At 39.4% G+C, this 24,061-nt stretch overlaps 1 long non-coding RNA gene across 2 annotated transcripts in view; it reads left to right on the forward strand.

Moving 5' to 3' along the window:
• The window catches only part of LOC104860617, a 69,306-nt gene extending 45,465 nt beyond the window's left edge, over positions 1–23,841 (forward strand). The window contains exon 3 of one of the 2 annotated variants that reach the window (XR_779747.1): positions 23,758–23,841. This is a non-coding gene — a long non-coding RNA (uncharacterized LOC104860617). Of the gene's footprint in view, positions 1–2,087; positions 2,212–23,757 lie in introns of those variants that run through there. The other variant, XR_779749.2, reaches the window with a different exon arrangement.
• The last annotated feature ends 220 nt before the right edge of the window (positions 23,842–24,061 follow it).

Genomic DNA, 24,061 nt, shown 5'->3' on the forward strand with positions numbered 1-24,061 from the left:
TTTCTCATGATCCCCTACTGTTTTTAAGAGACCTCTCTTTATAGTGTCACTGACTGCAATCTTATCTTCTATATCTGAGAGCCTATCTTCGCATTCTTTTATTTTGTTGCGTACACTTTCAATAGAGTGTTTAATCCCCTGGATATCTGTTTGAATCTGTTTTATGGATTCCATTTTTTTCCTCTGTTGGGCGTTTGTTATATTTCTTTCTTATGCTGGGCCTTCATGACTTCTATCATGGTCCTGAGCGCATCTATTTTTCTGTCAGTTTCTGCTCTAGAGTCTTGAATCATGACTTCCATTTTGCTAACTATCTCTATGGTTATCTGGGAAATTATTTCTGTTTTGAATTTTTCTAGAGCCTGATTGATCTGTTTTGTTACTTCCTGTGCTTTGAGTTCAGGGTGTCCTGGTTTTTTTTACATATCAGAGAAAACAGCTCAGCAAATCAACGGCAATGCTTTACCCCAACTGATACAATCAGCAACACAATAAGATCAAGCACAACTTGGACACTGACCACCTGTGGTAGTCACTAGTCTATCACCCTTAAATCATTTGAATTAAATTGAAATCAAGAAACAGTCCAGAACATGTCTGCAGTGAACAAACTTTTCAATATAGTATAAGAGAAAACAGCTCAGCAAATCAACGGCAATGCTTTACCCCAACTGATACAATCAGCAACACAATAAGATCAAGCACAACTTGGACACTGACCACCTGTGGTAGTCACTAGTCTATCACCCTTAAATCATTTGAATTAAATTGAAATCAAGAAACAGTCCAGAACATGTCTGCAGTGAACAAACTTTTCAATATAGTATATTAACCATTTAATGGCTCAGACAGAGTGAGGATGCAAGACCCCTGATCTCATTTAGCTGATTGCTGAACCCCATGACTCTGACTGACCTCAGGCCACAATGCCCAGATTGAGTTCCCCATCCTTCTGAATGGGTTGAACTCCGCAACGTTCTATTACAGGTTTCCCTGCCCTTTCTTTAAAGATGTTCTGAGTTGGGAACTCAGAAAAATACCCTTGATGACCACCTCTGTCTTTGCAGAGTGGGTCCAAAGACTTGCACAGTTAGAAGGTCTGAGAGTGCAGAGGTGGGGGGCTTATGGGGGTTCAGGGGCGCCCGCGTGGCTACCTGCTACCTTCCCGGCGCTTGAGCAATGGCTCCTGGGTCGGGAGCAGGCGTGGTTCTCCTTCCCGCGGTGGGTCAGAGCCCCGGGGACTTGTTTAAATGGCATCAAATTTCAATTTTGCAAAATGCAGAGTTTTAGAAATAGGTTACACAGATGTGAATGAACTGACACTAGTGAACTGTTGTTATGGTTTGTGTCTAGACATCCCCCCAAGGCTCATGTGGTCATAGGTGGGGCTTGCTCAGAGGTGGCTGGAACTAGACTATGTGACTGACTTATGATGCGATACTAGGATTAAGGGTGCTGAGGTTAAGGGTATGTGATTAATAATCAGTTCACTGATTGGTTTGGTACCTGCCCTAATCCCAGCAGCCTAGATAATGATACCGGAAATAATACCAGAGATGAAATATGATATATTATATCTCCCAACCTGTTAGATATCTGATATGAACATGATAAGCTCATGTTCTTTAAAATTCAAAGAATGAATTGTAGGAACAATAGAGGTTAAGAGTAGGAAGATATTTATTGAGAGGAAAGCTCCTGAGAGGCAGGAGGGGACCCGAATGGGTAACCTGGGGACCCCACTCCACAGGGGAGTTTTATGGAGTAAAACCCACATGGGGCATAATGTGGGCCACAGCCATGATGGACCGATAAGGTTACAAGTATAGTCACGTAGGTAATAGTGGTCCAGTTGGGAAACAAGTCACATAAGAAGTGTGGATGGAAAGAACAAAGACTTCTTCTAGGAAATTGTCCAGGGGTCTCTGGTCACCCACTGGGGCACCTGATGTCTATGTAGACTTCATCAGGTCTGAATATATAGGTCTGAAGTCTGCATCTCTGACAGATGTGTCTCCAGCTGCAGTTGTGACTCTCTCGAGGACCTAGCCCTATCTGACTATCTGTAATACTTCTACCTCATTCAGCTGCCCATAATGTAGGATATAAAACCAACAGAAAGGAGCCGCTAAGGTCCCTCGCTTGGTTGCTTTGCTACCTTCTGTCTGCCATGAGCTGTTTCTCCTCTGCGATGCCCTTCTGCCATGACACCCTGCCTTGGAGCCAGCCAGTTATGAACTGAAACCTCTACAGACTGTAAGCCAAATAAACCTTTCCTCCCTTAACTTGTGGGTGTTGGGTATGTCTCAGCAATGAGAAAAGTAACTAAGACAACTATACATTTAAAAATATGTGCAATGGTAGATTTTGTGTTATATGTATTTTACTGCAGTTTTGTTTTAATTGCAGATTCAAAGCTAGGTATGGTGGTGTACAACTATAATCCCAGCACTCAAGAGGTTGAGGCAGGAGAATCCAATTTGACATCAACCTGGGCCACACAGTGAGTTCTAAACCAGTTTAGACTACCTAGCAAGATTCTTACTTTTAAATAATTGCAGATTCAGCAGGTCTAGGGCAGGGCTTCAGAATCTTTGTTTCCCAAGTGATGCCCATTCTGTTGTTGAAATAGCAAGGGCTCAAAGCACACCAGGATGACCTAGGGACTTTGATTCAGTGAAGATTCTCCATTCCCTTGGAGATCCTGATCCTAAGCTATGTTTGTGTGAGGTGAACCTCAGAACTGGGTTCTCTGAACTCTTCAAAAATAGAGTTCTCTGTGGGCTTCACTTCCAAAGATGAAGTAGGGAGACTGATCATTTGAAGATGATCAATCTTCTTGCATTTCATTTCTTATTCACAGTCCAAAGTTTCTGCATGCATTGCAGCTCTGTAGAGTACAGTGGCCCAGTTCACAGAGAATGCCAAAGATCCTCAATGGGAAGAAGGTGTGGACTCCAAAATTTAAACCGCCAGTGCCCAAAGGCAGGCTGTGGTTCATGCTTGTCCTGAAACCCTTGGAACACTACATCATTGTCAAGCAGGTCAGGGCTCTACAGAGGGGCACACTTGTTTCTTCCCATGGTCCCTGTGCTGTGACCACCCCATCCCTCACCCCATCTCTGGCTCAGAGCAATAACCAACCAAGATATACTAGACTTTAGTCCTCTCCTCTGAGAGATTTACTGTTCTTATCACCCTTTCATGGGTGAGAAAAGAGAGGTACTGCTGAGTTTCCCAGGCTCTTTGCATTGTAGAGACTATGTTCCCATGAGCCAGAAATCTGGGCCAATGGTGGATTCCAGTCCAGAAGCAGATTTGTGCTGCAGCTGTGGCCTAGATGCTGGAAAGAGCCTTCCATTTAAAGCACCCCTCTCTAGCACTTGCTTTCCCCAGAAAGTAGCTCTGCAGAGGGATTTGCACTTAGGATAATTTGTACTAGGTGTTTTAGGAGGTTTAACAATCCTAGGTAATGTAATCTTGAGAAGAACAATTTTTTAACCAAAATGAGTCCATCGTTGTTATAAAGTATAAGAGAAACTCATGGCAGTGTGTTGGGGAGGGATGTGGAGAGACTTTCCTTTTAGACAAGATCTTTGAAACTAAAAGGGACTATAGAGACTATCTGCCTCATTTTCCTTTGTTTCCAGGTGAGTTTCCTTAAAGCAAATTGAAGTATGAACATGGTTTAATATAAATTCTCATATCTCAGCTTGCAGATTTCTTTATCACATATCTCTGCCGTTACCCTTTACTAAATAAGAATTCAATGCAGCATTATTAGAATACAGGTTTGTTTATTCATTTTGTATACATTAAAAAGATTCTAGCCAGGGATTTAACTCAGTGGTTCCACCACCTGCCTCGCAAGTGCAAAGCCCTGAGTTTGATCCCTAGTACCAAAAATAAATAAATAAATAAAAAATATAAAAAAGAATGAGGAGCAGGGGGAGGAGGAAGAGGAGGAGGAGAAGAAGATTTTGTACTCAAATGTCTGGACCCCTAATACTGAGAGTGTGCTGGGGGTATATAGTTGTCTGGGTTGGTGAGGTATCTCTGTAAAGGGAGTAATAAAATACCTGAGGAATTTAACTGAGACTTGGAGGATTGCAGTTATAAGAGTTTACTAGGCCAACAAGCAGGATCAAAAGCCTCACAGATGAAGGGCCAAGGACAGATAGAGTACTTGAAAGCCCACAGCATGGGGCTTTTCCAAGGAACTTAGGGCTACATGAAGAAGGAACAGGATGGAGGTAGGGTCAGTGTGAACCTCCCAGAGAGGCTTTAGGAGAAATGCAGGTGTAGTCTAGAGAAGTACTGAAGAGGGGAACAAGCTTGCTAATCCATAGGGTCCTCTGACAGTTGGATAGCACCAGGCTTGGGGCTTGGAGGCCAAAAGGGAGAGGAGGGTGTAGAGGAACAGGAAGATTCAGGGACGCTGACTTTGGCTCTCATACTTGTCACTGTGCATTTTGTAGATCATCTCCAGCCTGGGGTTTTAGATCCAACAGCCATGCCAAAAAAATACCATAGGAATATGTAAGCAGACAACTGCCAGAATAATAATGCCTTAGCACTAAGCATTATACGTAATTTATTTATTTGCTTGCTCACTTCATGCTACTGAGGATCAAACACAGGGCCTTGCACATGCTAGACAAGTGCTCCTCTACTGAGCTACACTCCAGTCCTATCATTTATTTTGTATTTATTTATTTTTTCCAGTACTGAGTATCAAACACAGGACCTTGAGCTTGCCAGGCAGGCATGGCGCCACTGAGCTACATCCCTGACCCACCTACAGTTTAGTTTTTAAAGTGAAGTGTGAAGCAATTAAAGGGCTTTTTCCCCCCTCCTCCCTGCTAGATGACTGCCTACTCTTCCTGCAAGGGCTGATAAGAACAATCTGGGGTTAATTCCATGCTCAGTACAAGCCACACCCTTGCCCAGCGCTGTGCTCACCCACGTGGGGCCTGGACTCACTGCACTGCCCCCTTGGCTTCCTCCCAGTGCTGCCAAGGATGCTGTCTCAGCAGTGCTGGGCAGACTTTTCAGGCTTCCGGGTAGTCTCCCCACGACCATGAGGTCAGGACGGCCTCATTCCTGTTTAGCCGAACATGAGACAGCAGAGCGAAGTTTTTCAACGTGCTTTTAACTATTGAGGTGTAAAGGTAGGAACCTCTCTCTCGTTCAAACCATCCCACAACACACACACACACACACACACACACACACACACACACACTTCATACTACAACAGCAGTTGCACAACTCTTAGGAGTCTAACTGATTTGCCCTCAGAAGGTTACTTAACAATATTCTGATCATTCGATCATCAGAACTCACTCTAACCAAGCCTCCTCCAGGAAACTGAGACAAATATCTATAAAAGGAGGAATAAAGCATTGAGGATTGTGGCACTTGATATTTATATTGTTATTAAGCTGGACCTTATATCCTAGGCTTATGTCTTAGGAATTTGAGGATTGTGGCACTTGATATTTATATTGTTATTAAGCTGGACCTTATATCCTAGGCTTATGGATAGACACAGAAGTTCAAAGAGATCAGAGAGAAACAGATGTTGGGGATGACAGATTTGTTCCACCTAAAACAACTTCCTCTCTGGCCAGATTCAAGTTACTTAACCCATGAAAACCTCACTACAAAGTTGAGTCTGAGGTCTTTCCCAGCAGATACTCTGTGATTATTTTTAAAATTTAATTAAATAATTAGTTTTAAATTTTGAGACAGGGTCTTGCTCTGTAGTTCAGGCTGGCTTCAAACACTGCCTATCTCAGGCTGGTCTTGTACTCACAGTGATCCTCCTGCTTCAGCCTCCAGACTACAGAGATCACAGATGTGCCCCACACCCATGCTCAGGTTCCCTTGGGGATTCTATAGGGAGCAAAGGTCATCATTGGCCATCTAGGAACTTTTACTTCATCTTTTGTGCATGTGTTCATGTGATTCTAGAAATTGCATCCAGGGCCTTGTGTTTGCAGGGCAAGTGCTCTATCCCTGAAGTATATCTCCAGCCAAAGTTTTTCTTCTTTTCTGTTGTTCCAAATGCTGTCAGATTTTCAGATTTTAGTCAACAACTTGAGTGTTGTTCTTTTTTTTTTTTTATAAGCACAGTAAGTACATTCACCATGGCAGAAAGATAAGACAGATGAAATACGGTCAATTGAATGTCAGTTCATATACCTCCCAGAGGCAGTTCTTATTTGAAAACTACACAAGTAAGATGTTTAGCAGAGTGAGTATGTAGCTCACGCAAATTTCTGAACTGTGGCTCTGACCTGGAATTGTTGCTAAGTAACCACTTTGAAATGGACACCTAGCAACTATTAACTACTATCTTCCTTTTCTGCTCTTTCTATAAACAGCAATTCCTAAGTCCAGTGTAACATCAAAATTTTGGGGAGGAGGGCAGGATGAGACAGAGAAAGAGAGGGAGAGAGGAAGAGAGACATTCGGACCTATTTATGGAAATTATTTAAATGAAAACAAACTGCTATTCATAAGTGACTCTTTTCTTAATATTTTTAATTGTTTCAGACCCAAAACTTACACTCATGTCAAAGCAACGTCTGTTGCTTTACATTTATACAAGTTATACTTCTTTGCATTTTCCCCAAAATTCAGTAAATGTGTAATTTTGATATAAAGGAAACAAAAACTAAATTTATATTGTTGTCTGACTCATTTTAAAAACTCTTGTGAAAATGCTAAGATATTACAAATGTAACAGTTAAACTTAATAGTTAATTTGTTTAGCTTGGCAGCTGCCTAGGGTTAGTAAAGCACACTTCTGGCTATGACTGGGTTGGTCCTGGAGGCATGGTCTTGGGGTTGATATCTGGTTCCTGGCCCCTTCCTCTCTCTTTTATTAAAATTAATTTTATCAGTACATTTTAGATATACATAATGATAAAATTCATCATATGGAATTTGTACCTGTACGTGATATTTCTTGAGTCTTCTTTTTTTCCCCCATTTCCTCCCCTCCTTTCAATCCCTCTTCCTCTCTTTACTTAAAAAAGTTTTGTTTCCATTTTTTCTTCTATTCTCATCTTTCTTTTTCCCTTTTTTCCTTTCCCTCTCTCCTCTTCTAGTACCTCTTCCCCTTTAAACATTGTCTTCCTATTTCACAGTAACTATTACACATTTTGGTCCTTATTTACACTTTTGGTTTCTCACAGCAGAGAAACCATGTTATAGTTGGATATGTGTGTACCATTTATTTCACTTAAGAGTGTGGTCTCAAGGTGCATCAGTGGTATCTTCCTCTCTGGAGGCTCTGCTTCCCAGCTGCTATCAGGTGAACAACGTTCCTTCACCGTGGCCTTCCACCATGCAGTTTCAGGTTACCATGAACTGAGCCCTCTGAAACTGTAAGCAAAATAAACACCTATAAATTGCAGAAGTCAGGTATTTTTTACCAACAACATGAAAGTTGATTAATACAGATTGATACAGAGGACTGGGGTTGCTGCTGTGACTGTACATGACCCTGTAGTTCAGCAGTCTTTAGAAAGGTCTGGAAATCCTAGATTGCTTTGAACAGAGCTTGACAAGTGATTCTGCTCAGAAAATGCTGATAGGAATGCAAATAGTAAAGGCCAGTCTCAACTGGACTAGATGATATGTGTGTGTTGCATTTCAGCAAAAGAAAAAAAAAGTCTGCATTTTGCCCATGCCTTAAGACATTGCAGAAGGCTGAATTTACAGTCTGTGAACTTATTGATCTGGGGGAGGAAATTTCAAGGAAGCCAACATTCATGCTTTTAGCCAGATTTATAGTGAAAATTGGGAGGGAAAATCAAAGCAGGAAAACATTTTAAAACTTTTCTCCAGAAAATAAGGACTTATAAAGTTGGGGCCAAAGGAGGTGGTGCTGCTCAAGGAATTAGTGCCATTAAAAAAAGTCCCAAGTGCTTGGAACTCCCTTGAAGGCATCTCAAGAATCAGCAAGAACCCAACCACTGCTGGCTCAAGATGCAAATGTGTAAGCTTTTCATTTGAGAAGAGAGGATTTGGACCCCTGCTCAAGAAGGGCTGCCCACAGAATTGGTTCCCTGGGATTCATTTCACCATTCTCAGGCATCCAGGCACGCAGAAGGTGCTGTAGCCATGATCCAGTTTACTGCTTTCACTGCAGCAGACCTTGCAGCAGTCCATTTGATGATTGGTCTACCAGTATGCAGAATGCAAGAGTTGTGGGATCATGGAAGTTTCCACCCAAAGGAAGGCTTGATGGCCAGGTAGTGTGTCCCCTGAGAGGAGAATATGTGAAGCTGTGGGAATTAAGTTGAAAGTACAGTAGAGACACCTGGAAGTCAGAAATGCGAGGAATGTGGAACATCTGCCAAGGAAAGTCACATGTTATGTGTGGCACCAGGCCAAGGAGAGGACATGAAGGCTGGAAATAACAAGGTTATAGAAGTGGGGTTGCCCAAGCTTTGCAAAACTCACACTTCAACACAACCTGGCATGGGGGTTGGACATGGAGCTTTAGGACTTAATGTTTGCCCTGCTAGGTTTCAGTTTTGCTTTGGCCCAATTCTTTTTTATTTTGCTATTCCTCCTTTTTGGAATAGAAATGCTTACCCTATACTGCTGCACACTGGGGACATGTAGCTTGCTTTTTGCCTTTTTAGGGTTCACAACCAAAAGCTTGCCTTGAATCGCAGGGGAGACTTTGGATTTGAACTGTTGAGCAAGGCTAAACCTGTTGAGATTTTGAAGAGGGGCCAGATGAATGTTTGGTTATGTATGGGAGTTATATCATGTTAGGTGGAATTATGATCTTGTGTTTATTTGGAGATAAAGTACATTTTAAGGAGATGTGTCTTTGTGTCAGGCTGACCAGGGATGAAGTGTAGCAATTAAGCTGGATTGTCAACTTGATTAGCTTGTAAACTGCCTAGGGGATTAGTAAAGCACACTTCTGGGTGTGCCTGAGTGGTCCTGGAGGTACAACCTTGAGGTCTATATCTGTTTCCTAGACCCTTCTTTTCTGGCACCATTTCCTGCTCTGCTTTCTGGTTGCCATCAGGTGAGCAACATTCCTCTACCATGCCCTTCCACTATACCATTTCAGCCTTGAAGCCAGCATCCATAGACTGAACCATAAACCAACTTGAAGCCCCTCCTCCTTTGAGTTACAAGGGTGAGGTCTATTGCACCAAAAATGGGAACGCTAATACCACAAATTATGCTGCTTGCTATCATTTATTTATTCCATGGAAAAGCATAATCTTTTATGAATTCACGTCATGTTCTCCTTTCATGGGCTAGAACTGGTTGCTTAAGATTACTCAGAAAGTCTCACAAGGAGAGTTATGTGTTGACATGTTATGTGGCCTCATTTTTTGAGGGATGCAGGATTTAGTGGAGGGATAAGAGGCAGGGAGAAAAGGTATAAATAACATTTGCATTAGTTAGGATTAGATTAATCTATGAGTGACAGAAAATCTGTAGTAAAAAGTGATTTAAACTAGGTAGAAGTTTCCTTTTCAATCTATGTAAATTTAGCTACGATGGCAGCTCCCTCATCACGAGAAAAAATGTATACTTCCTCCATTTCCTTGTTCTTTTACCCTCAACTCTTGTCTTACACCCCAGGGGGCCATTCAAGATGGATGTTCTTCACCAAGGGAAAGAAGCAATAAGAAGAGTACTTCCCTACTTTTAGAGACATATTCTGGAAATTTTACTTTCTACTTCCCACTGGAGCACATTGTTTTGAACCGTGTATTCTGCCTAACAGTGCTAGTCTGATACACTCCACTCATTTGCGGTGTCAGAGAATTGACATCTTTTCTCTTCACTTTCTTCAGTAAGGTTGTCTTACACTCACATACAGCAAATGTTTGGCCAGGTTCTGAATTCCATCCCAGGACTCTTTGACTTCCTAAATGATTTATAAGTTTCGAGACATGAAGATTCGCTTTTTATTTTTTTGGTACTGGAGATTAAACCAAAGTCCTTCATACTAAGCCACATTCCCAGAATGCACTCTCTCCCTCTCCCTCTCCCTCTCCCTTCCTCCCTCCCTTCTTTCTGTTCTTCCTTTTTTTTGAGACAGGATCTTGATGAGTTGTTCAAAAGCAAAGGCTAGGCTTGAACTTGTGATCCTCCTGCTTCAGCCTCCCAGATTGCTGGGATTACAGGTATTTTCCACCATGAGATTCACTTTTTAATTCTGTGCGTTTTGTCACAGGTCATTCCTAATATCAATAAAACATATCATTTACACAATATTTAAATAAATCATATTTATTAGTCTAATATCAATTTAATGTAAAAATCAGCAAATATTTAGCCCAAGGTTGCACAGTTGTTAAGAAGCATTAAGATTTAAACTCAGGTGACTGGGTCTCCAGAGCCTCCTTTCCTTTCACTAGCCATGTTTTACTTTTGGGAAACTTAAATGCTGAATCTTCTCATGTATGAAGGGAAGTGTTAGATTTCCCTGGGTAGGATTACTTGTTTTTTCCCATATAATGGTATAAATTTCCAGACATCAGGCCATATTGGGAAAGCAGGCATGGGTTTGTTTTTAAAGTTGCCAAATGGCAATGAATGAAAATAATGCATTGTCAGCGGATTTGATAGCATATCAATAAAGGAACACACAATAAAAGTGTGACTGAGATTTGATGAAGGGCAACTATAAAAGCCCATTTTGTCTTCCATCGTTCCCTCATTTTCTTGTATGATTTCGTAAATCAGTGAGTGCCTGTTTGCTGATACTCTCGTCAGCTGTCACCAGCTCTTCATTTCCCTGTTGTGCCCTCCTGCTTCACAACTCATCACACTCGTGACAAACTGATGAGCCCTGAGGTGCCCCCACTTTGGCTACAGTTGGTGATGGCTGAATGGTACAGGAGGAAGTGAAGGAAAGAAGTGTCAAGTCAAGAGCTTACAGTTTCAGAGAGAAAATAAATGACTTTTTCACAATAATTGAACTAAAATTCAAAAATAAACCCCTGCATCTTTCTCTTCTCTGACCCATCACTCCACTGTAAAGCTCTATCTTTTTTCTCCTTCCTCTTTGCTAACTCTGGAAAATGCCTCTCACAAGTTAAAAACAATACTGATACTGAAATTTAACAATTAAGCAAATGCGTACTGGAATTGAACAGTTAAAAAAAATAGATAGTAGATGGTGGGAGCCAGGTTTCTTCCTCTTGGAGCAAGAGAAGAAAGCTAGAATTATCTGTGTGGCAATGGACAGAGTTGAAGACATCCCTCAGGATGCATGTTTAGCTTAATATAGACACAAATGTTCACATACAAAAATACCTATGGAAATGTGTTATTCCATAGAAATATCTATATAAATCAGTTATTGCATGCTTATGTATTTCCTTTTTTTGTTCACCTGCCACTCAAAGACATCCCAGCAGCATTAGTACCCAGATCTTGATTTCTGACACCACTCTCCAATAAAAAGAACTAAGGCTTCTTGAAAAAATGATTTATTCTAGGATTGGAGCAAGAAATACACAATAAAAAGCTGGCACGTCTTGTAGAGTCAGAAATTAAGAAAGTACTTCCCCAATATCCCCTTAAAAACACACATATCTAATGAGGGATGTCAAAGGGAGGTAACCGGAAAAGCTCCCAATGGCCAAAGCTGGAAAATTGTAAACAAAGAAGTATTAGATAATAACTTAAAGTGTAAAAATAAATCCTTGAGTCCATACAGATAGAAATAAATGACTAAATAAGAATTTCAAATCATTTATGGTGATATTCTTCCTGGAGGAGGAATGCCACAGCTTGTTACCCCTTAAGGATGGATGATGTAATGACTTCCAAAGAGTGCAGAATGGTGGGGGGGGCGGGGGGATAACTTGATAGTAGAGAAACTTGACCAGCACCACCTCAGATAATATCACCAGTGCAGAGTCATGCTGATAATACTGTACCCTTAGTGTGGTATGATAACAATGGCATTCTGCCTTTGTTGTCTTCCTCCCAGGAATGCTTCACCATAGTCTAATGAGAAAAACAGTAGATAAATCCCATCTAGGGACATCCTACAGAATTCCTGAGCAGGACTCCCTGAAGCTATCAAGTTCATCAAAGTGAAAGAAAGTCTAAGAATCTGTCAGTCGTGAGGAGGCTAAGGAGACATGATGACTAAATGTCATATCTAGGATGGAAGACTGGGACAGAAAAAAGACAATATATAAAAACTAGAAAAAAACAGAATAAGGTATAGATGTTAATCATATGGTATCAATAGTGGTATGTCATTATACCATTACAGTAATTTTAAGAGGCATCATACAGACATAAGATGTTAAAAGTAGAGGAAATTGGACGTGGGATATATGGGAAACCATATGGTTTACATAGGTTTTTGGAAATCTAAAACTGCTCTAAAAAAACCTCTATTTTGAAAAAAATGCTATATTAAGAGTACCTGGCACATTGTAAACATTTGGTACATGTGTGATGACTGTGTATCTTTGGTACAAGTGCCCAGTGGTGAAAATGAATGGTTTCTGGGAGTTCGGCATAGTGGGCTAGCATCATTGAAAATTTCTCCAATTTCTGTAGCGATAGATCCACTTTTGAGAGGAATATAAAATAGACTTTTATGAATGTAGGAAGAAAACAAAGAGATTTTTTAAAAAGTCTAAAGTCTGGAACAAAGACAATATAGACTGAACATCAGAGAGCACGGAGTGACATAAGAAGCCAAGGCTGAAACTGCCTCACTTCTCCAAAGATAACAGAGATGCACAGAACTGACCGATTAGTCACACCGCCTGCTCTAGTGGTGATTACAAAAGCCAAATGCTTTTTATGGACAACACCCAATGAGCCAGACTAAACAAGAGGCATTAAGGGAGTGTCTAAGTAGGGGTGTTGAATGATGACACCAGGCTGGTTGCTTCTGAGAATTACACCAGATAGAAGCCCCACAGCCAGGAGCAAGTCAGGGGAAAGGACTCTGGGAGGGCTTCTGGGTAATGAAGTGAGGAGGAGCCCAGACCCGTAGCCAGTAAGGGAGGGAGGAGCCTGGAAGCTCCTGCCAAGGGAACAGGGTTGAGCACTGATGGTGACAGCTTTTTACAGAGCTAAATTCATGTGCTTTTACTTGCTTATCAAAAAACACACTCTTTATTTCAGTAATGCTTCCTTCCTTCATTTGCATCTAATTTCTATGTTACATTTGTTGCCATTCACAGTTGAGCAAACCAAATACAAACAGGTGTGAGAATTTAAAAACAAAACCCTACATGGTGTGACTTCATAGAGATCTGCATTAAATAAATGAATAACCAGCCTGTTCCAAAGGGCTCTCTTTAACTTTAAACTGTAAGCATTAGAATGGATAGGGTTATCAGTCATGAAAAATTATACCCATTTTCCATAGTGAACGTGATTGATTGTGAAATCAGAATACCTCCAAAATAATAGTCATCTTTTGTGGGGTTTTTTTAGAATTAAGAATTTCTTTTGAATAGCAGGATTTTGTACATGCCTATAATCATAGCACTTCGGAAGGCTGAGGTAGGAAGATAGCAAATTTGAGCCCAGCTTTGGTAACTTATCAAATTAGTGAGGCCTTGTCTCAAAAAAAAAAAAAAAAAAAACTGTTGTCTTAAAATAAAAAGTAAAAAGGGCTGGGATGTAACTCAGTGCAAAAGCCTTGGATCAATCCCCAGTCTCTCTCTCTCTCTCTCTCTCTCTCTCTCTCTCTCACACACACACACACACACACACACACAGAATTATTCTTGAGGTAGTTTATGTATGTCGTACAAATAACCACTTTTATTCTGTATGGCTCATGTATCACTCCAAAGTCTTTATTAATAACACCTATGGACATAGGGGAAATAATATAACTCCCAACCTGCTAGATGTCAGATACACCAAGTTCCTGTTCCGCAAAATCAAAGAATGAATTCTAGGGAACAACAGACATTAAGAGTAGAAAAAATTTACTAAGAGAGATAGCTCCTGAGAGACAGGAGAGGTTGCCAGTGAGCCCCAAATGAGCTCACTTCTTAATGGAAGTTTTATAGAGCAAAATCACGAGGTGGGTACAATGTGGGTCAAAACTGTAGTCAACCAATAAGATTACAAGGATAGCTGCTTAGGTGATATTGATCCAATGGAGAAGCAGGTCACGTAGCAAGTGTACATGGAAAGAAAAATGATCTTTAGGAAGGGATGGATCAGGGGGTCTTGATCACCCACTGAGTGATGTCTGTCTAGATGTTATTGGGCCAGTTAATACCAGTTGTCCCCTAGGGAGGCATGTAAACGTGGTCATTCCATCTTTATCTTGAGGCTTGACTTCCAACAGATGCACCTCTGGCCACAGTTAAGTGTTCTCATCCTCTGCACTGACTCCCTTCAGGACCTAGCCCTGTCTGACTGCTTATAATATTTCTACTTCACTTAGCTATTTATAATACTACCTCACATTTTTATATTTTGTTATATTTTATGGAGTATCTCACACACTTTATCTCTGGTGCTGTCACCTTGGTATTCTTTCCATCTTAACCCAATGTAATGTAAACCTTAGTGTCTGAAAACTAGATACTTCTGAGAAATAAGCCTAGGGTAAAGAATACTAGATCATTAATGACAATATTGAAATAGTCTACAATATCTACAATTACAAAATAACCGGAATCCATTATATTGATAGTCCTTTGGCTTTGTCTCCTCTTTGGACTCCAACCCTAGGATTTACATTGGAAGCCTTTTATGATGCTTTCAGACTATTCTATAATGACTTTCTTCTTGGCCGTACTTTAAAATCTTTCCACACCCTAGATCAAATAAATCAACATTTTTGGGATAGGATTGAAAAATCATTTTTGTAAACCTGCCAAGGGATTTCAAAATCAAGTCAAAGTTCAGGACCACTGTCCCTATTAAAATAGAATTCCAGATAAATATATAATTGTGTGATCCTTCTGGTCATATTGAATTTGGGGGTCATATCACACCATACTGTTTGAAGAATCAAAAATAATTGAAGAATCAATAAAATTTCCAGGCTTGACCTGGTTGTGAAGTGGTTAATGAATATGCTCTTTAATTCCAAGCTACAGTTTTACAAGATGCAAAACCACAACTAAACAGGCAACCGGTGCCGGTGATGTCTCTGAGAGGTAAAAATCATGCTACATTGGACATGGAAGACAGGATGGGATGTTCCCAACATATAGAGATAACAACTACAAAGTTCAGCATCTTTAAATGCCAAGTCACCTGAAAATATCCATACATCAGCCTTCAGTGCTGCATGGACCCCCAACCACAAATAGTTGCTCTGACTCCTATACATGATAGATGTACCAGGCCTCTCTTCTAATGCCCTGTGAAGCTTTCTGCCTTTTCTTTGTTCAGGGCTGGAAGCCTCTTGCTTGCCGCCAGTCCACCTCTTCCCAGGTAAATAAAGTCTGTACCTCTTTGCTTTCACTAGCATGCTGCTCATCTCTCTATGCCGTTTGTTACATAAATTAGACTCTGAGAAAGTCTTTTATAGGTACTGTGCAAAATGTTTTCCCACATTTGCAATAGATTCAGGGTGGTGTACTCCATTTTTGAACTACGTGACAGATGAACATTAATGCAGCTATTAGCTAGCTGGTAAGTTAATAGACCACGTATTTCTGCTGAGACAGCAATGACTTTGTGAACTGCTTGATACAGATTGAGGAATGAATGCATTCTTGAGAGAACATTTCCAGCAACTCAGTCACCTGCTGTCACAAAGCACCAATTTCTCACTTGAGGCTTTTAAACTTGGGAATAGTAACTGCTTCTAAATTAGTTAAGACAAGCTCAAGCTAAAGCCAGAAGACTCTAAGGAGTCATTTGCTCAAGGCTAAATATTCTTATTTGCTCTTTTTATATCTAATCCATTCACAGTAAATATTATTTCATTTATCTTTCCCTTGTTACTCCTCATAAGATTATTCTAAAGGAAGACAAACATCATTTATGCTGTACATATTTCATTATGTACCACTGCATGACAGCCTTTAAAAATGCTTCCTTTATATCATTGCATATCTAGTTAATGTTTAAATTTCCTTCATCGTCTCATGATTCTTTTCTCCTCCTGCCTCTTCTCCTCTTTTCCTCTTCATAGTCCTCTTTTCTTCCTCCTCCTCCTCCTCTTCCTTTACAATTCAGTGGCTGCTTTTTACAAAATATATATAACACAAAATTTATCATCATAGTCATTTTTAAGTCTACATCTCAGTGGAATTAAGTATAATCACATTGTTGTGCGATCATCACCACCATCCATCTCTTCTCAAACTGAAACTCAGTATCCACTAAATATTAACTCCCAGCCCCACCTGCCTCCCTCAATAGCATGGCAACCACCATTCTAATTTCTGTCCTGATGACTCTGACGACTCTAGGTACCTCATACACATGGAACCACACAAGTATTTGTTCTTTTAAGACTGGCTTATCTCACTTAGCATAAAGGTTTCAAGGTGCACCCATGTCATAGCAAGTTTCAGAATTGCCCTCCTTTTTGTGGCTAATTTCCATCGTACATATCACGTTGTGTCTATCCCATTGTCTCATATTTACTTTCACTGGTTTTATTCTCATGTGTATTTGCAAATGTGCTGAACCTTTAAGGAGCACAGCTGCATGTAAAATACGTGATAGCATACTTTTCAAAAAGTCAGAGATGAATCTCAGGTATCTCCAGATGGAATAACTGAATTTAACACTTTGTGAGATGTTTATTGAAGTTCTAACAATCCCAGATTAATCACTTTAAAATAAAAACAAACTGCTCACCACAGCTGCAGGGCCACACTATGATTTTGTTTTGTGGCAAAGTTATCTCTTGCATATCCTTGTAGAGCAGTACCTAAAGCCAACGAGCTGGGCTCTTGCTCACTAGAAGAGAGGGTTGTGATCTGGCATGTCAATCCCCACTCCTGGCAAAGACACTGCCATAGTGTTTATTACCAGTCAGAATTTCCCAGTGCATCTGAAGTCGGCTTCTAAAACAACAAGGTGCTACGTGCCTGTGACATGATAAAGTCATCTCTAATCAATCTCTTGAAAGAACAGGTAGCCCAGGTGTTTCACATCATTGCTGTCAAGAAGGTAGCGAGAATCTGAAGATTCTGAATTCATTAGAGTTATGTTATTTACATATCAACAGGATTGAGAGTCTTGGAATTCTAATTTATGACTTTTCCCTACTTCTTTCCAACTTCCACTTTGCAAATATTATACTAGGGTCAGCATCAGAATTATACAGTGTTAGCACTATGTAGTCATCCTTAATGTGTACTAATTTAAAAATATTCTAATTAGGTGAAAGAAGCTAGTAAATTATGTTAGTCTCACACAGTTGCAATATTTCTTTATTGACATGAAATATATTTAACTATTTTAATAAGTTTTCTGTGAGAGATATATATCTATATATCTATATAGATATATAGATATATATGACAAATGTGCTTAGAATTGAAAGTGAAAATAGTTAAACTTTAACATGGTATTAAAAATTTCTGTAATCATTTAAAAGTGTTATTCAAAATATGTATAAATGGAGAATTATTGAATATTAGTGTTAAATAGAATTTAAAGGTCAACCATAAATTCAGTGAGCCATAATCTCTCCTGGGCTCATGAATTGGGAACATGATGAAAGGTATAGATTTTTCCCTTTAAAAATGTATATCATTTTGTGTGTAACTTCATCTGTTTATGGACCTTCTGATGCCCATTATCAGACTCCACATGCAGAATCTGATGTCAAGAGATGTTGGTCAAAGGACACATTTGCAGTTAGACAGCAACAATCAGTGCAAGAGACCTATTGCAAGTTAATGGCCATATACTGAATTCTTTAAAAATGCTGAAAAAAGGCTGGGGATTTAGCTCAGTGTCAGTGGCCTTGGACACATTTGCAGTTAGACAGCAACAATCAGTGCAAGAGACCTATTGCAAGTTAATGGCCATATACTGAATTCTTTAAAAATGCTGAAAAAAGGCTGGGGATTTAGCTCAGTGGTTCAGTGGCCTGCCTTGCAAGCGCAAGGACCCAAGTTCAATCCCCAGTACCAAAAAAAGTTGAAAAAGTGAATGTTCATTGTTTTCACAACAAAAATAATGATATAAAGTAAAACATCTGGTAAAACACCTAGATTTAACTATTCCACAATGTACATATTTCAAAACACCATGTGGCACATGATAAGTACATATATTTTGTGTCAGTTTTTTAAAATTAATTAATTAAAAAAGAAACTGCTGTAGTTCAACTCCTTCCTTTTATGGTGGATGGAACTGAGCGGCATGGTGCCACAGCCACAGAGTAAACAGTTCACTCTAGATGCAAAATGAGTTTTACTATTGCCGGGTTGAGAATCTATAAACTTAAGTGGATTGATGTCAGAGGCCACAGTGGCCCAAATGTGTGTCCTGCCCGGTCAGAGGGCCACACTGTCACAATTAAGGCCTTCTGCTACCATATCTATATTAATTTGGAAAGAAACCTTAAGCTCTGTCCTCTGTCAAATGTCAGGTGAAGGCAAAGTAGAGTAGGAGGTCAGCCACAAGCCCAGAAGCTTTTCCTTAATGCTAAATTCTCCTGTGGGCTCTGCGCATTCCTTACTTCCTCTTAACCTTGATCCCACATGCATTTGCCTACTCCTCCCTGAACAGCTCTGCAGAATAAGGAAGAAGTGGTGGAGAAACACAACTTCTAAAAAGTGGGGGTGGTGCAGAGGAGTCTCTGGCAGGATTGACGCTAAGCAAATGCAGCATTTGCAGGACTTCATCTGCTTTTTTTTAAAGCTAGAAGCTAAAGTTCTGGCAATGTTTTGTATTATAATACTAAGCAACCAGATTCCTGACATTGTTGAAACGTATTTAAAAATCCCCAATTTTATGAGTCTCATGAAATTGACTTAGAGAAACTGCACATGTTGGATAAAAATTGTGTTAAGGCGAAGGAGGAAGTGTAGATTGATATTCCAGCAAAGACTGGGATTTCCTTGTGACCACATTTGCTCTCAAATAATCATAAACTGAAATGTAGTAATACAGTATTAAATGTAATAAGTGTTTTGTGTGATTGCTTAAATATACGTATCTTTTTGCATGCATTTCTTTTGAGATATAATTTATTACTACACTCGATTTTAGCAAAAAGGCTGAGAAGTGATAAGATATAATTTATTATGATGATGACACCTGTTTTAGAAAATTGGGGGGCTAGGTGTGGTGGTGCACACCTGTAATCCTAGCACTTCAGAGGCTGAAGCAGAAGGATCACTGTGAGTTTGAGGTCTGCCTGGGCTACATCGTGAGATCAAGGCCACCTGAACTACATAGTGAGACCCTGTCTCAAAAATCAAAAAGAAAAGAAATGTGAAAAATACAAAAGGAAGTAAATAAAACTGGTAACTCTAGCAAGCAGAAGTAACTACTGACAAATTTAATGTACAATATTTTTTTAGAAGGGCTGGGGATGTAGCTCAGCATTACAGCACCTGCATGGCAAGTGTTCAGTCCTGCGTTCAATTCCTGGTGAAAAAAAATTGTGTGTGTGTGTGTGTGTGTGTGTGTGTGTGTGTATTTTCAGGCCTTTTTTCTGAATGTACATTAGACACTCACATACATACATACATATATATTATTATCTACATACCTATGTTTACATCAAAATAGGTTCTTTATTTTTAGATTTATGCTATGAAGAACTAAATATTGATATTTGCAGCAAATTTAATGGTACAGATTTTTTTAAAAAGTTATGAGCTTTTCCTGGAAATCATTTTCTTAAGGTAGTTCTGGGGATTGGGTCAGGGTCTGTGTGTGCAAAGTATACACTGTACCACTCAGCTATGTCCCCAGCCCCTGGAAAATAATGGTTAATGGCTACATGAATTCAACCATATGTTCATGGCAACATTGATTTAACCATTACTCTACTGTTGGAAATCTAGAACATTTTCAGTTTTCTCTATTAAAAGTCCTTTTATGTGGATCTTTGGGTGCATCTTTCCTTAGAACAATCCCCAGGGAAATATCTTTTGGTTTTTACTGTGTGTTATTAAATGCTCTACATAAGATTGAACTAATTTGCAGTTCTACCTGCAGTACCTGAAAGTGACTCCTTTTACCATTACTGGGTGTTTAAAAATCTATGCCAATTTGATAGATTAAATATGGTATCTGCTTATTTTCACTTAACATAATGTCCTCCTGTTCCATCCATTTATATATTAAGCCTTGGTTCTTTTCTTACGGTTATATAATCATCCATTGCATATATGTACCACCTTTATTCATCCATTCATCTGTTAATGAGCACCTAAATCAACTTCCTCTCTTGGTTATTGTAAAAAGTGTCACAATAAATATGGGTATGTTGTTGTCAATTTTTAAGATTTATCTTTAATCTTCTTCTTTGGAATAAGCCTAAAATCTTTTAGAGCAAAGTTCCTTTCTTTTCCTCCTTTGATTTCCTCCACTTCTGTAAAGCTGACCATGAAAGGCATGGCCTAATTAAAATTGTGGAGATGAAATTGTTCTCTTCGTTACCTTTAGCCAGACAGGTTGGAGAGCATCATTATTGTTCGGATTTGATTCAAGGGTGTCTCCCAAAGTTTCATGTGTTGGGAGTCAGGTTCTCACTATGTCAACGTTAAGAGGTGGTGGACTTTTAAGAGGAGGTGCTTAGTGGGAGGTTATTATAGCTTGTTGGAGACGCTGCGCATGGGAAAGACTGATGGAGTTCTTGTGGGACATGAAAGCGTTGTTGTAGGAGAACAAGCCTGGCCACTCCTGGCTGCTCTGGCTTCCTGTCTTACCTCGTGGGCGCTCTCTTGCATGTGCTTTTCCATTGTGATGCTGTCCACTGTGCGGTCCTCCCCTTGTCTTCACCTCAAGCTAAGCTGAAGCCAGTGCTGTGCTCCTGAAACTCTAGAAATGTGAGGCAAATTTAGCATTCTTCTTTATAAGGTGCCCAGCAGTGGGTTTTCCTTATGATAATAAAAAAATGGACTAAGTATCCCATTTTAATTTGCATTCCCCTGATTACTTTTTAATTTAAGCTCTTTTTTCATATATTTATTACTATTTGTATTTTTCTAAAGAAAACTGTTTTCTCTCTTTTTCTTTTATAATACTCATTTTTGTACATTGGCAGAACTCCTTATATATTTTGAATATAAGCTCTATATCATAGGTATTGAAAATTTTCTCTACCTTATGATGGCAGTTTTTTCTTCTTGAGTATCATCAAATATCAACCAAATTGATTGGAGCTAAACTGTTTTACAAGGAGGAAGCCTTATGTTTCTCTGGTGTGATGAATGGAATGGAATGGAGAGGACACATACAGTGCGCCTGGGGAGTTAAAGTTGAAATTTTTACAGTTGAAGCCTTCAATTCCTTTGGTTTTTCCCAAATATTACCATTCTAAATACCAAGATTACACATTTTTTAAACAAATATTTCAATTTTAGTTTCAAAAATGGTTCAACACAGAATGTGATTGCTACTAGGAGATATGATTAGTTGTCCTTTTAGATGGTATTTAGACTGGCTTTCAGCAGAATTAGATGGCTGACTATCTTCAGAAAGGCTTCCTGCACACAATCATACATGTACTCTGTTTTCCTCTCTCTCTTTGGTAACAAAGCCTTGGCTTAAACTCTCCTTATTGCTGAAAGAACTGAGTGCACTCCAACCTGCTGTTTCTAAGTTGAGAGACCATACATTTCTCACCCCATCTGCTTTGACATAGCCATCTCCTTTGATGAACTGTAATTTGCAAATTCATTTCCCGATAAAAATTTTTTTATGTTAAAATTCTTTTAGCTTCAAAGGAGAGAAATCAATTCAAGGGCACGCTAGCAAAATTAGGAGATTTGTTATAAGTCTTCAGGGAAGGGAATGCAGCTAGGACTCAAGAATACCAGTCAAGAAAGCAAAATATTGGAAAGCCAAAAAATACATTCTGTCTCATCTATCTGTTGTTTTCCATTTGCCTTTTTCTTTCTTGGTGAACTAGTTTACTGATTTTACTTTGCTTTGAAATGTCTTTCGTATTTTGGAGAAGGTTGCTTTTGGCACCAAATTTACTATCTAGACCCAGAGAAGTCCTGCTTTCTTTTTCCCAACCCCACATCCAAATATCTAGGAGAGGGACTTATGCCCAGTTCAATTAAGTGCCTACATCAGGTCTAATAAACTGAAGTCGGGGTGTGGGGTCATAGGTGACAAATAGCTACTGATCAGACAGGGAACAGTCACAGGAATCACAGAATTTACACAGATACCAAAGAGTTGTGCATCACACCAAGAATGTTTCTCAAAGCTTGTTGTATAATCTCTGTCACATTTAGTGTTCTGCACAATAGGATTTTTAAATAAATGAAAACTATTCATTTTCAAAATTTTCATGTGCAAGAAAGTGAACACTAGAACTGGAGAGAAAACCTGCAAGTTTGGTGCTAGTCAAATGCAGTTCAGCTTTCAACACAATGACCCGTACGAGGGATGGTGATTATGGCAAATGCAGGGTGTGAGCTAAGCTGCCAGGCTAAACTCCCCATCATTGTCCAGTTAACGTTAAAGTCTAATTGCATTCGATTTGTACATCACATTAAACTTGCTTAAAAACCTTGCCAAAATAAGCCAATCTATGGAAAAATAAATTTAATATTTTGCATAAGAAAAACCCACATCCTTGATAAACTTATTCTAAGGGTACTTTCGAAATGTAAATTAAATGTTAATACCACTGTATTTAAGAACCATTATATCAATGGAACAATATCCCACTACAGAGGAAGGGAAGGGCTTCCTCAAATTGTTCCTCAATACCTGAACACCACCGTAGTTTGAGAACAAAGGAGTCAAATTGGGGTGTCTGCTAGTTACTTTATCTAGACCTGCAACAAATCTGCTATGAGCATTTTGAAATAGTCTCCTTTTAACTTACCAGAGACTGCAGCTTCTGAACACTATCCTAATCAATAGCAGGCAAAGGTGCTCTTTTTAATACCTTGAAGTAGAGAACAAAAGAGCCTTCTCAAATTGTCTTGTATTCATACACCTTAGACATGACCTTGCATAAACATGGTTCTGTGTATATCATGACATACCATAGCCCAGCACATGCACATGGCATTATTTCAAGGAGAACACCATTTCATAGGATGAAGTGGTAAGGAAACAGGGAATTAGGTTTTTTGGCTCTGTTTTATAGAAGAATAAACAGAAACTCTTTTTGTTACCAGAGTAGAAGTATCACGAGGACCATAAATGATAACTTTGACTTCCTTGTCTTTTGACAAATATACAGTGCCAAACATGGTGACTCACGCCTATAATCCCAGTGCTCAGCAGGCTGAGGCAGGACTACTGTGAGTTTCAGAGTGTGAGTACGGCCTGGGCTATATAGTGAGTTCAATGCCAGCCTGAACTACGTAGTGAGACCCTGTCTCAAAAATATAGTTAGCGCATGTAGTATAGTTTTATGTTTTTATTTATATTTAGTATAGTTAGTATATATGTTTGCTATACTTTGCATCTGAGCTGTCTCAAAGGTCCATATGTTAAAGGCTTAGTCTTCAGCTTGATTCTGGGAGGTGGCACAACCTTTAAGAAGCGGGGCTTAGTGTGAGGTCTTAGGTTGTTGGGGCTGCTTTCTTGAAAGTGACATTTGGACCCTGATCTCTTCTTCCCACTCTCTTACAGTGTGTTCTGCCACGCATTTCTGCCTTGATGGGCTACGACCAGACCAAAGCAAAAAAATCAGTCATGGATGAATTCCCCAAAACTGTGAGCTAAAATAAACATCTTTTCCTTATAAACCAATTATCTCAGGTATTTGTCACAGTAACAGAAAGCTTACTGACACAACTTTATGCTTATAAAAATGAAAACATTTATTTAAAAGCTAGACGTCAAATGCATTTATTTTTAAAAATGGGAAATACTTTTCAAAGTTGTTCAAACAGAAGGAAAGTTTTAAGCCATTTGTCTGGTAATCAAAGTTTAC

The sequence above is a fragment of the Fukomys damarensis genome, unplaced genomic scaffold, assembly GCF_012274545.1.
Source record: "Fukomys damarensis isolate Sample0158 unplaced genomic scaffold, DMR_v1.0_HiC HiC_scaffold_18, whole genome shotgun sequence".
Classification (NCBI taxonomy): domain Eukaryota; kingdom Metazoa; phylum Chordata; class Mammalia; order Rodentia; family Bathyergidae; genus Fukomys; species Fukomys damarensis.